We start from the raw sequence: 12,510 nt of genomic DNA, 5'->3' as shown, positions 1-12,510 counted from the left end.
TATATAATTTATTTATGAATATATTATACGTTAATTAAACATAATTTATTATTTATGAATATATATGTAATATATATATATATATATGTGTGTGTGAGAGAGAGAGAGACAGAGAAATGAAAATGAGGGTATTTTTGTTCTTGTATAATTTTATACCAAAGAAAAATAGTCTTAGGATTGTTATCCCATTATTTGGGTGGATAACTTATCTCGGGACTAATTATTAGTCCCGGGATAAGTTATCCCAAATATTTACAATCAAACAAGTGAATTATATTTTTATTCCAAGATTATTATTTTATCCCGGCATTATTGACTCTAGTCCCGCAAATCAAAGAGTCCCTAAGAGTGTAGTTCATCATCTCAAAAAAGACCTTAGGTGTTCTAGCAATTCGAAGAATCTGAATAAACCAATCATACATACCGTATTTGTTCTTATATGGCAAAATAACAATATCTCGTTCCTTTTGCATGAGCGTTAGATTCACAACTGTATTTTTGATCTTTTTATCACGAGTCTTATCTTGGAAAGATCAAAAACAATTCTCTTTACCTTTATGCTTCTCATCAACATGCACTTACTCAATGGGATATTTAGTTTGGACCACCTTAGGAATAAGTTTATTCAATGGTGATTTTTTAATGCAAATATTCCCATGAGTATCTGTAAAAGAGTCAAAATAACTAGAAGAAGAAGTAGGAATATTAGAGTTAGAATAAGAAATAACCTTATTCAAACTCTCTTGTTTTTCTCTCTTTACCTCACAACCATCCTTCTCCTTTTTATTCTCGTAATCATCTCTCTTTTCTTTTCTCTTGACCTCAATTGACAGCTTATTCTCTCCACACAACACAACCTCTTTCTTTTTCTCTCTTCAAATGTCAACATGCACTCCCTTTCTCCTTCCATTATTTTTTCTCTCAAAATTTTTCATTGTTTTTTTCACACGTTTCTGATATTCATAAACTTGGGATGGAATTAAATGTACAAATTTATATTTTCTTTTGTTTAGCTCAAAAGAAACTCTATTCTTCCCCCTATCATTAATTGCATTCCTATCAAACTGCTAGGGATGCCCAAACTTGATATGACAATCTTGCATTGAAATTACATCACAAAGAATATTATCAGAGTACCTTCCAATGGAGAAAGAAATCATGCATAGCTTAGTCACCTTAAGTTAACCGAAATCATTGTGTTTGATGCATGTAAGTTTCAACTTCTCCACCACGTATGAACTTATCACATTAGCATCACTTTCAAAATCAATAATCATAGAGCAAATATTATCATGTATCCCATACCTTGTATGAAAAACACTTCTCCTTAAATCTGTTATATACACCTAATTAGGTGGGTTTTGGGTGAACTCTAATGCATCGAGTCGAGCAGAAATCCTTCTAAGTGCCTCGGCTATGTCGTTGTTTTGAGTCCCAGCATCAGTATCTTTTTGAGACATCTTCAAAAGTTAAAGAAAACAAAAACTCTCAATTTGACCCTTTTTTTATCTCACCTTTTCTTGCCCTTTACCCACTCAAATTAGTACCTTTGGCTGGTTCCTTTAGGATTTTTATATACAACCCTATTAGCAACAACTTTTTAGAAGTAAGATATAGAAAGAAAGAAATTTATCAATACCCAGATAAATTGGGTTTGATGAGACAAGGAAAAAGGATAAATTTGTGTAAATAGAATTTTTTTTAAATTTCCTCTCTTTTTGATTTTCCTTGTTGATGTTGGAACTCAAGAAACACAATTTTTTTAAAACCTTAATTCTCAAACAGATAAATTTTCTCTCTTGTTTTTTTGGCTATGTAGCTTAACAATGAAAAAAATACTTTTTTTGAGTATTGTTGAAACTTCCAAGATTATCAAGAATGGAACCTTGATAGAACCGGTCTGATACCACTTGATAAGAATCGGGTTACATTAATAAACAAGAAAATAATGCAGAAGCGAAAATACTAAGATTAAAGGTAAGAAATTAAAGATAGACAAAATTGGAAAATAAAATTCTCAATTTCGAGGTTAAGTGCTAAGAATCCTAATTGATCTTAGTATTCAAAATTAGCGGATTAAGACTAATTATGATACTAATAGAGTCAATTCAAGAACTTAGATCAAAAGTGATCTAGACCCTTATTTCAAAGAAACTAAAGACAACAATTAGTATAAGACTAATCACCTTCTTTAATTAACTTTAAGAGAAACCAAATATATCAAATTGAGAGTTAATCTTACCTCCTAAAGAATCGTTCTTATCGGGTTGCAAGATAAATCCCAAGTAGCCATACACAAAGGTGTAAATAAGAGAAACTCTCAATTAACAATAATATTGTTTCCTTGAAAATAATAAAATCCATCCCTATATATAAAGGTAAAAACCTATCCCAAATAGCATGAGATTCGAATTCTACTTTTATGGAAATAAATAAATCTAGGAAACTTTAAAGTAGGAAACTTTAAACTAGGTAACTTTTAAACTAGGAAACTTTAAACTTGGAAAGTAAAAGTTTCCGAATTTAATCAAACCCATATGGGCTTTTTTTGGGGGGCTTGAACTTGAATCATGAAATATGGGTAGCGTTTATACCATACTTCTCCACAATTCTTGGACTCATTCTTGAGCTTTTCTTCCATCATAAGCATTTTCTTGATTCACATTGAAGCCTGATAATCTTAATGTAAGTTGGTCAATCTGGATGCTATCACTTATGCACGTCTTTGACAACACTGGTGCGCTCACAAACTTCAAATCCTGGATTCGCCTCTGTGTGTATGTACCACTCTCTTCATACCTCACTTCTAAGTTATACTAGTAGTATTTATCTCTTTCTATTTTGTTTTCTGGTTAGTCATAGCTGAAATTTCCATGTCTAATCCTTTTCTCAAACAATGTGTTCAGGTCAATTTAGATGCACCTCTTTCTGGATTTCTAACGAGAAGGACACGTATAATTTTGTTCATCAAAATTTTAGATGAATAAGAAAATTCACATATTATTCTTTATCTCTATTGAAAATTTAGTCATGGTTTTAATTCATTTTATGACTATTAAGATAGTGCTCCAGTGTTTTACTATCTAATAAGAGGGAAAGACAAGAGAAGCAGGCAGTTGGTCGTCAATATGACTGTTTATGCTGCCTGTTTCAGCTGCTTGCTTTGTGATTTTATTGTATCACTCCTAATTAATTATTATAAGTCATTCATTTTTAAAAAAATTAATAATATTTGATTAAAAAAAAGTAAAATCGACATTTATGACATGTCTGCTTCAGCTACTTCAATCATAGTTTTTAATTAAATATCACCCCTAATAAATTATTATAAGTCATCCAAGTATCAAAAAAAATTATCTAAAAAGAGAGAAAGGTAAGAGAAGAAAACAGATGGTCGTTAATATGTCTGCTTATGTTGTCTGTTTTGTGCTTCTACTGCATCATCCCTAATTAATTATTATAATCATTCATGTATTAAAAAATTAATAATATTTAATTAAAAAAGTAAAATAGAGATTTATGACATGTCTGTTTCAGCTGCTTCAATTGTAATTTTATTAAATACCATCCCTAATAAATTATTATAAGCCATTTAAGTATTAAAAAAAATATTGAATAAAATAGATAAAATAGATATAAAATGATAAGTTAACTCTTGAAGTTTTAAATTAATTTGATGTCTTATATGAGACCCACTTAAAAAGTTATTCACAAGTATTTTTTATAATAATTTTGTCATATCACTTCTAATTAGTTGTTGTGAGTCATTTAATACATGTCTGCTTCACTGCTTCAATAGTGATTTTACTATATCGCATGAAATAGAAGAAAAAATATTATAAATCACCACAATTAAAAACTTAAATTATTTCAAAAATGTAATTGACTATCAGTGACACAAAAGTTTGGATAAAATGAGTAACATATATTATTTGAAAATTACGTAAAAAGTACTATAAGTTACAACAGCTAACAACTTAAGAAATCTAAAAAATAATCTATTATATATTTCAAAAAATACGTATAAAATAGTATAAATCACAATAATTAACAACTTAAAAAATTTAAAAGATATAAAAATTTTGATTCACTTTTGAAATTATGTCAATGCCACTTAAATTGAAATAGAAGAAAAGTATTATAAATCACAATAATTAAAAACTTAAATTATTTTTAAAATATAATTGACTATCTGCGCTACAAAAGTTTGGACAGGAATAGTGACGTATATTATTTGACAACTACATTAAAAATATTATAAATTGCAATACTTAACAACTTAAAATATCTAAAAACATATTAGAAGTATGATTGATTATCTAAATTGTATTCGTGTCGCATAAATTGAGACCAAAAGATAACATATACTGAGCTCGTGTTATCCGAGAAACAGTAATATAGGTTCATCGAATTTTGCTTTTCACACTTTTTATTAATTTATTCATTGATGAAGTTAATTTCGATCGTGAATTAAATTTTTGAAATAAAATTATCTATATATACTAAATAGCAAGAAAGTCTTGCCTATTAATTTGCCAAGTGACAACTTATAAAGTTGATACGTGTATATTTTTATGACAATTTAGTTAATTAGTTAAAAATTAGTTAATGTTAAATTTCTAATAAAAAACTAAAATAAAAACTTAAAAAATAAAAATAAACATAAAAAACTGATTGTTAAAAAAACTGAATCTTTTCTGTAGAAATGGGGTAGTCTTTTTAGGATTTTCTCTCTCTTTTTAATTAATAGATATTTATTGTTTTTCGTTAAATTTTAAAATTTAAAATGCTACTACAATTTATTATTAAAAATAAAAATAAATCTGAAGCAAACAAAACAGAGAAAAACTAATCTCCAGGTCCTTACTCTTCGTTAACCCCCATTAACCTACATATTAATTATATTTATATATAAATTAGATTTAGTTTTTGAATCCTCAACAAATTAATTCAATAAATAAAATAGTCTATTTATATGTTATTAGTTTTATATTTATTTTTTGGACAATTAACAGTTCAAGCTACACAAATAGTATATTTGTTTCTAAAAGTGAAAGCCTTAACAAATATTTTGTTTTAATTATTTTAAGATTTTCTTAAAATATAAATTTTGATAGTTACTATTATATTTTATAAATTTTTTAATTCAAATTTTACCAAATTTTAGAGATGATTACAATTTCGCCACATCATCCTAATTGTAAGAGTTCTAAATTTCAAAATGTATTTTTTTAATAAGGTTTTGAATTTAAATTTAATATTAAATATTTTAGAGATGGTTACAATTTCTCCATTTCATCCTGATCGTATGAGTTCTAAATTTCAAAATTTATTTTTAATAAGGTTTTTAATCCAACTCCAAGATAAAAATTAAATAAAATTCACGTGGCACTTTTTAAAACAAAACAATTTTTTTTAATAATGAATCTTAGGACTTCTTAACCTTTGTAAGAAGAAATTGATAATATATGAATTTTTTTAATTTTAAAATAAAGTTTTTAACTTTTAATGAAAGCTGTATGAATCAATTAAGTTGTAACTGGTAATATCCGTTAATATCTCAGAAGTTCTTATTTCATGAATTTATTTAATTGAAAGCTATCCAAATACAATTGAAATAGTAAGATCCTTGTGTTTTTAAATTAACCTATATATTATAATTTAATGTACTTATCGTGTTGTAATTGGTTACAACTTCTTCATTCATCGATATTAAAATAAGAAAATGACCTAAAAAAACACCCATGGCTATCTAATAATCTCTTCATTTTCCATTTTCAACACGCATTATCAAAATAAATGTCATAAGAAAACATAACAATAATATGCACAATGATTGCACTAAAGAAAAAATGCAAAATTTATATAGTAGTGCAGTTGTAAATTTTTAAGTTAAAAAGATAAAATTTAGAATTTGCTACACTTTTTTGAATTTTTATAAGGCTTTTTAGTATTTCTTGATAAATAATTGTATCAACAGTAAATTCTACACTATTGTTTGTGAATGGACAAGATGCATATAAGCATGTGGAAAAAACTGAAAATTCACATATAGGATACATGAACGATTTGTTTTAGCAATTATAATTTCTATATTTACATATTACACAATTAATAGCAATTACACACTACACTATTGTCCTCATATTAACATATTTTCTTTAAATTAATAACAATTACAATTTCTGCAATTATTTTAATATTACACAATTTAAATTCCACTTTTCTTAAACATTCTATAATAGCAATTGCAGATTCTTTAAATATAGTTTTTAAATTTTAAAAATTAAATTTTAACTCAAATTAGTTACAACTTCTCAACTTCCTTGTTAATTTAAAAGTAAACATTTTTTTAATTTTTATCATTATTAGATCCTGAATACTTCAGTAACTAATAAAGAAACTCTATGCAGAAGATTTTTGAATATACATAGTATTTTAGCTCTATGAAATTGTCCGTAGTTATAGTAGGCCTCATTGTTTCACCACTTATTCTTTTGATCAGTCACTTTTAGCTCAATTTTAGATCAAATTCTCCATTTTTTCCTCTTGGATGCAAATGCTAGTGTGCCTTGCCTTCCTAACTATGATCAGCAATGATCAACAGGGGATTTCAATTGTTTCTTTTGGGTGTGCAATTTTCACGTGGTTTAAGCATCAAAGTTTGAGGAATAAGAGATGTGAAAAAATAAGTTGAGAATGCGTCTCAAGTCTTCAATTAATAAAAAGTGACAATTGAATTCCACAATATTATTAAGTTAAAAAGATAAAGTCGCTCAAACAGCTGAAAATAATTATTCGACAACTGCATTAGTTGTCCCAATACTATCAAAGTTATCCAACAACTTCGCAGATTTGTTGAACAACTTGGATAGTTGTTGGAACAACTTCTATAGTTATTGATACAACTTTTATTGTTGTTGGAGCGAACATATTAAAATAAAAATTTGAAAAAAATTAGTCACTTCTACCTAATTTTTAAAACTTGAAGGCCCTCCACTTAATTAAAAAACTTATTTGTCATTTTTAATTCAAAATTCTGAAAGATGTTATTTAAACTACCTAAGAATAGATTTAAAGCAAAATATTTCATTAAACGACATGGAATATTGTAAATATTTTATCATTAAATTAATTGATTTTATTTGATCTTGAATGACCATTGTTGTTGTAGAATCTTTTGCTTGACGTTTCTAACTTATTAATGGAAGAAAGTGCTCTTCATACCTTCTCTCAGCTTCTTAGTTGTTTTCACTTTCTTCATACATGTTTACTTAAAATATTTAACAATAAACTCTTATTTTGTGGATGAAATAAAGTGATCAATTTTCTTGGCAGATGATAAATTTAGTATAGGCTCATAATATAAGTTTTCAAATCATTGTAATGGCCGTTATAGTAAATTTTGCATCATGCATGATATCATGGTGAAACTAAATTATGCTTGATGATAATTTATGCATCTGTTTATCCAAAAAAGTATAAGGACGAACAATAATATGAAAAAAAATATATATATATTTCTTATGCATCTCATCATATTTTTTTATTTAATTGTTTAAGAAAAAAAATTGTGTATGAACAACAATAATAATATGAAAAAAAAATTGTGTAAACATCTATGGGAAGTAAATCAAATCAAAATTAAAAATGTCATGTTGTTATTTGACTTACATGCATTTAAACTATTTATCTAATTAATCTATATTAATTCGATCATAATTTTTTTTATTTAGCTAATTCAAATAATATCATATTGTTAACTGTCATAGAAATTAAACATAATTAATTTCAATTTGGACATAGAAAAGTAAACTAGAGATTTGTTTGAACAAGTTACAATTGATTCAACTTAATGAAATTAAAGTACTAAAATGATTATCATTACCGCATCTAGCAACACATTTTGCAACGTTTTCTTTCATATTATTTTGATACATGGAATCAGATCCTTCTCAATACTTATTACATTATACATCTTCTTAGAAATGCTCATGTAGTTTACTGGAGAGAAAATAATTAAGTTTATTTTTTTCCAAAATTTGTCAACTCGATATTTCTCTTTTATCATTATCAGATGTATGTAATGTAAGAAATTATTAATTGTTTAAAGATCCTAAATTGTTATTTTATATTTTTGATAAATATATTATTTTATCAAGTCAATTTAGATTGAAAGTCATGACCACAAAAAATGACAGTGATCGTAATCAGCGTATGAAATTATGTTCTTTCATAAATACATTCTTGATGAAAATAACTTAGCAATAAAGTTCTACATTGTAATTAACATATGACAATATTACTATTAATATATATTCTGAAGGACACCTAACTCTAAACAATATTTTGGTTCTTTTGCATCTCTTTAAACATAAACATAATATATATATCATTTATACTTGAAATAACATACGGCCTATCATGATATGATTCTTATCAATTAATTAAATTGTCCCATACATTTTGCACTCTGCCTCAATGTTATATATATATATAAGAAGCTGATAAATAATTTTTTGCTGTAGTAAAATTATAATATTATTTAAGATAAATATAATTGAGTTAGTGAAAGAAGAGCTTAAGATCAAAAGAACTCATATCTTACTGTTAATAATTTGGATGAACATTTTTTTTCTGTCATCCCAGTAAGTAATTTATAGATTCATCAATTAACTTTAAATTTTACCGTACATTATACAAAATCTGACGGTAATTAGATGAACAATTTTTCTTTTCATACAAGATTTCGTATAAATGTTCTTGGATCAAATTATTTAAAATCACAATTGCTAGAATTTTTTCAAATATGAATAAGCAAATAAAATAATATTTCTTAATAATATTTTTCGCGCATTGTGCGGGCACGTATACTAGTATATTTAAATGATAAATCACAATAATTGATAATTTAAAATATTTTAAAAATATATGCAAAAATTACTCTGAAAAATAAATTTATTTAAATTTCAAAATTTAAAAGGTGACACATTAATTAATACTCTCTCCGTCCCAAATTATTCGTTCCAAATTTTTTAATTTGATCTCTCATTTTACTTGTCTTTTTTCATTAATCAAGAAGAGACAAATTTTTTTTTTCATGTTTTATCCTTTGCATAAATTACTTTTTCTTTAAATTAAAATGTAAACATCATTTAATTAAGGTACTATGATAAACTAGACATGTTATTAATTATTTTTTTTAATTAATGTGCTATTTCAATTTGAAACGAATAATTTGAGACAGAGAAAATATTTGTATTATTATTATAATATTAAGGGCAAAATTCAGAAATAACATACTTATCCCCTTAATTATGAGTTTCATAGCAACAGTTTCATAATTATATAATATAGCAAGTTGTATTTTGTGTTTTTGCAATCTGTTGCTAAAAAAATACAAATACATATAATTTTTACTGTCCTTACGATGATATGTATTTTGTATTTTTGCAATCTGTTGCTACAAAAACACAAATACATATGCTACAAAATGTAATTTAATAAAGTATAACTACTTTTTATAATTTAATACTTAAGTATGTATTTTTTTTTATATTAATTTAGCATAAATGTTGGCCGTGCTTTGCAGGGCTTCTCTTAATTAGTCTAAATATGTTAGTCTATGCAGCTCTTGTTTTGTTTGTTTTAAATATGTTTTAATTCTGTCAGACCTCATAAATCTTTTTCACTAGTAATCATACCGACTACCCAATTGGGAGTAAACCAGGATAGCTAATAAAATATTGGAAGGGAAATTTTACTCAACAAACCCCTGCCTACGTTCTTTTGAAAAATTGACTAGTATTTATGTCCAATAATGAACTTCCATTTTCCTTTATGGAGAATTTTATTTTAGGGGAAGAGGACAGGATAATTATTGCAGAAATTTCATACTACTAACAGATGGTCACTTGTGTTTGTATATTGCAGTTTCTCGTAGTAGTAATCATTTGCTCTAACCACTAGAGTTGGCATGATAGTTCAACGCTATGTTCCTTAAGCAAGAGATTGAGAGTTTGATCCCCGTCTCTGACAAATGGAGCAAACTCTGTGGCCAGTTCCTTACCGCTTAGTGTGCTGACAGAGGAACGGAAGATTAGTCTCACGACTGCCGGCTGTAGAGATACCTTGAGAAACAAAAAAAAAAATCATTCGCTCATTCTTTTTTCTATTGTGATTAATAAACTATTAATAGTATTAATAAATCTTTTTTTATAAAATTGAATTTGGTGGTCCGGGATCATTTTATTATTAATTTATATCTATAATCTATAGTCTATATCTATATCTATAATATGTTAAAAGTGTGAAGACCTTAAAAAAATGATTTGAACTGTTTGCCTTCACTAAAAACTCTTCTTTAGACAAAATTGTATTTTTATTATATTTTTAATTTATTATTTAATTATTTTTTATTATATTAACTAGATTTCTAAAATATATGAGACTCCTAAAATATATGGTAGGAGAATTAATTAATATTAACATAGGACTCTATTAAGGAAATACGTCTATAAATATTGAGATGTACGTTAAACTAGAGAACAAATCAGTTTTTCTATTCGGAGAATATGATTGATGCTCATCTAACTGATTCGATTGCTTGTCTAGATTGGTGGATGTTTGATTTTCTAACCGTCAACTTCTTCACTGTTTTTGTCAGCATAATAGAATTCAACATGTGTATATGTTTATCTTCTTTATTTTCATTCAAAATCATTTTTAGGGTCAAAATTTTTGTTCAGACAAGAATTAGTTGGATCAAAATCAAAGTTTTGTGATTACTATTATATTTTTTTTATATAGTTTACAGGTCGTAGATGAATGTAGATTGACTTTGAAGAATTTCTTGTGTAAAAGTTAGGTTTAATTTTATTGTTTTGATATTTTTATTATCTTATTGCTTTAGTTTAATTTACAGATGCAAGATGAATGTGGATCGACTTTGAAATTTTTTTTAGGTAAAGGTTATATTTAATTGTATTATCGTAATATCTCTATTAGTTTGTTATTTTGTGGTAGTTTATAGATCTTAGATGAATCTCGATTGGCTTTGAGAATTTTTTGTGTATAAAATTTAAGTTTAATTGTATTGTTTTGATATCACCTTTATCGTATTATTTTGTTGCAGTTTACAGGGGATAGATAAATATTGGCCGGCTTTGAGGAATTTTCTTATGTAAAGGTTAGGTTTAGTTATATTATTTTGATATCTTTATTATCGTATTATTTTGTTATTGTTTACAGGTGGTAGATGAGTATCAAACGACTTTGAGAAATTTTTTGTGCGTAAAAATGAGATTTAATTGTATTATTTTGATGTCTTTATCATTGTATTATCATTGTATTATTTTGTTGCAATTTACAGATGGTAAATGAATATCGATCAATTTTTAAAAATATTTTTGATAAAAATCAGGTTTAATAAATAAATTCTCCTTCTTTACATATTCAAAAAATATTAAATTTAATTATTATATTCATCTTTATTATTTAAACAAATATCCTATTAGTGTAATGTTTGAACTCATTAAAACGAGGTACACGTGCAAGGCGCATATACCTAAACTAGTAGTTTAAAAAGTCAGATTGCAAACATGTACAAATTGTAAAGAAGAGGCGTGGACATTGTGATTGGAAGTAATTGAAATAATTATTAGAATATTTGCTTGTATAATTTTTTTTTTTCAAGAAACCTTGATGCTAAAAAGTCCATAGCGTTCCATTTTCATAAGAAGGAAATTACATATGCAAATCCATTCCTTAGAAAATATTGGCCGATCCTACAAGGGGTGTGCAAAATTGAACGGACTAATAGATTAAATCAATAAAAATGTTAGTGATATATTATTATTGTGTTAATGATTTTTTACACTACTAAAAAAGCTCTAAAAAGAGACCCAAAAAAGAGACCTCAAAAATAGGTCGAAAATAAGAGACCTTATGAGGTCGCTTATCCCCTCAACTTTTTATTTTTTCTTTTTTTTTTCTTTTAAGAGACCTCATGAGGTCGGTGAATGATAAAAAAGTTTTAGCAACACAATATTAGGAACATAAAAAGGTCAGAAAAAAAAGCGGAAAAAGTTAGCACCAAAATAAAATAAAGCGGATAATAAAATTTTATACATTGCGACCTCGTGAGGTCGCTACAGTTTTAGTAAATTAATGTTTATTATTAAAAACTAATATTTAGTATTAAAAATAATTATATGTGATCATTTTATTAAGTATTAACATCAATATATATTATATATATATATATATATATTTACATAATTTCTTAAATATTTACCATTTTTATAATTAATTAAGAAAATAAAACCCATAAAGGGTCAGCTCCCTCAAAGCCGCCCCTCTTTCACTCTTTCAAAATCACTCTCTCAAAAGTGCTCTCTCCCTCAAATCCAAAGATGATGAAGCTGTGAGAGTACAATAGTTAGGGGCTAATTTTTTACATTCTCTCTCTCCCAACGATCTCTCATTCAAAGTAAGGCTGCAATTTTTTTT

This window comes from Capsicum annuum, chromosome 9 (genome assembly GCF_002878395.1).
Source record: "Capsicum annuum cultivar UCD-10X-F1 chromosome 9, UCD10Xv1.1, whole genome shotgun sequence".
NCBI lineage: Eukaryota > Viridiplantae > Streptophyta > Magnoliopsida > Solanales > Solanaceae > Capsicum > Capsicum annuum.
The sequence above is the reverse complement of the archived record's forward strand: the minus strand, read 5'-3'. Positions refer to the sequence as shown.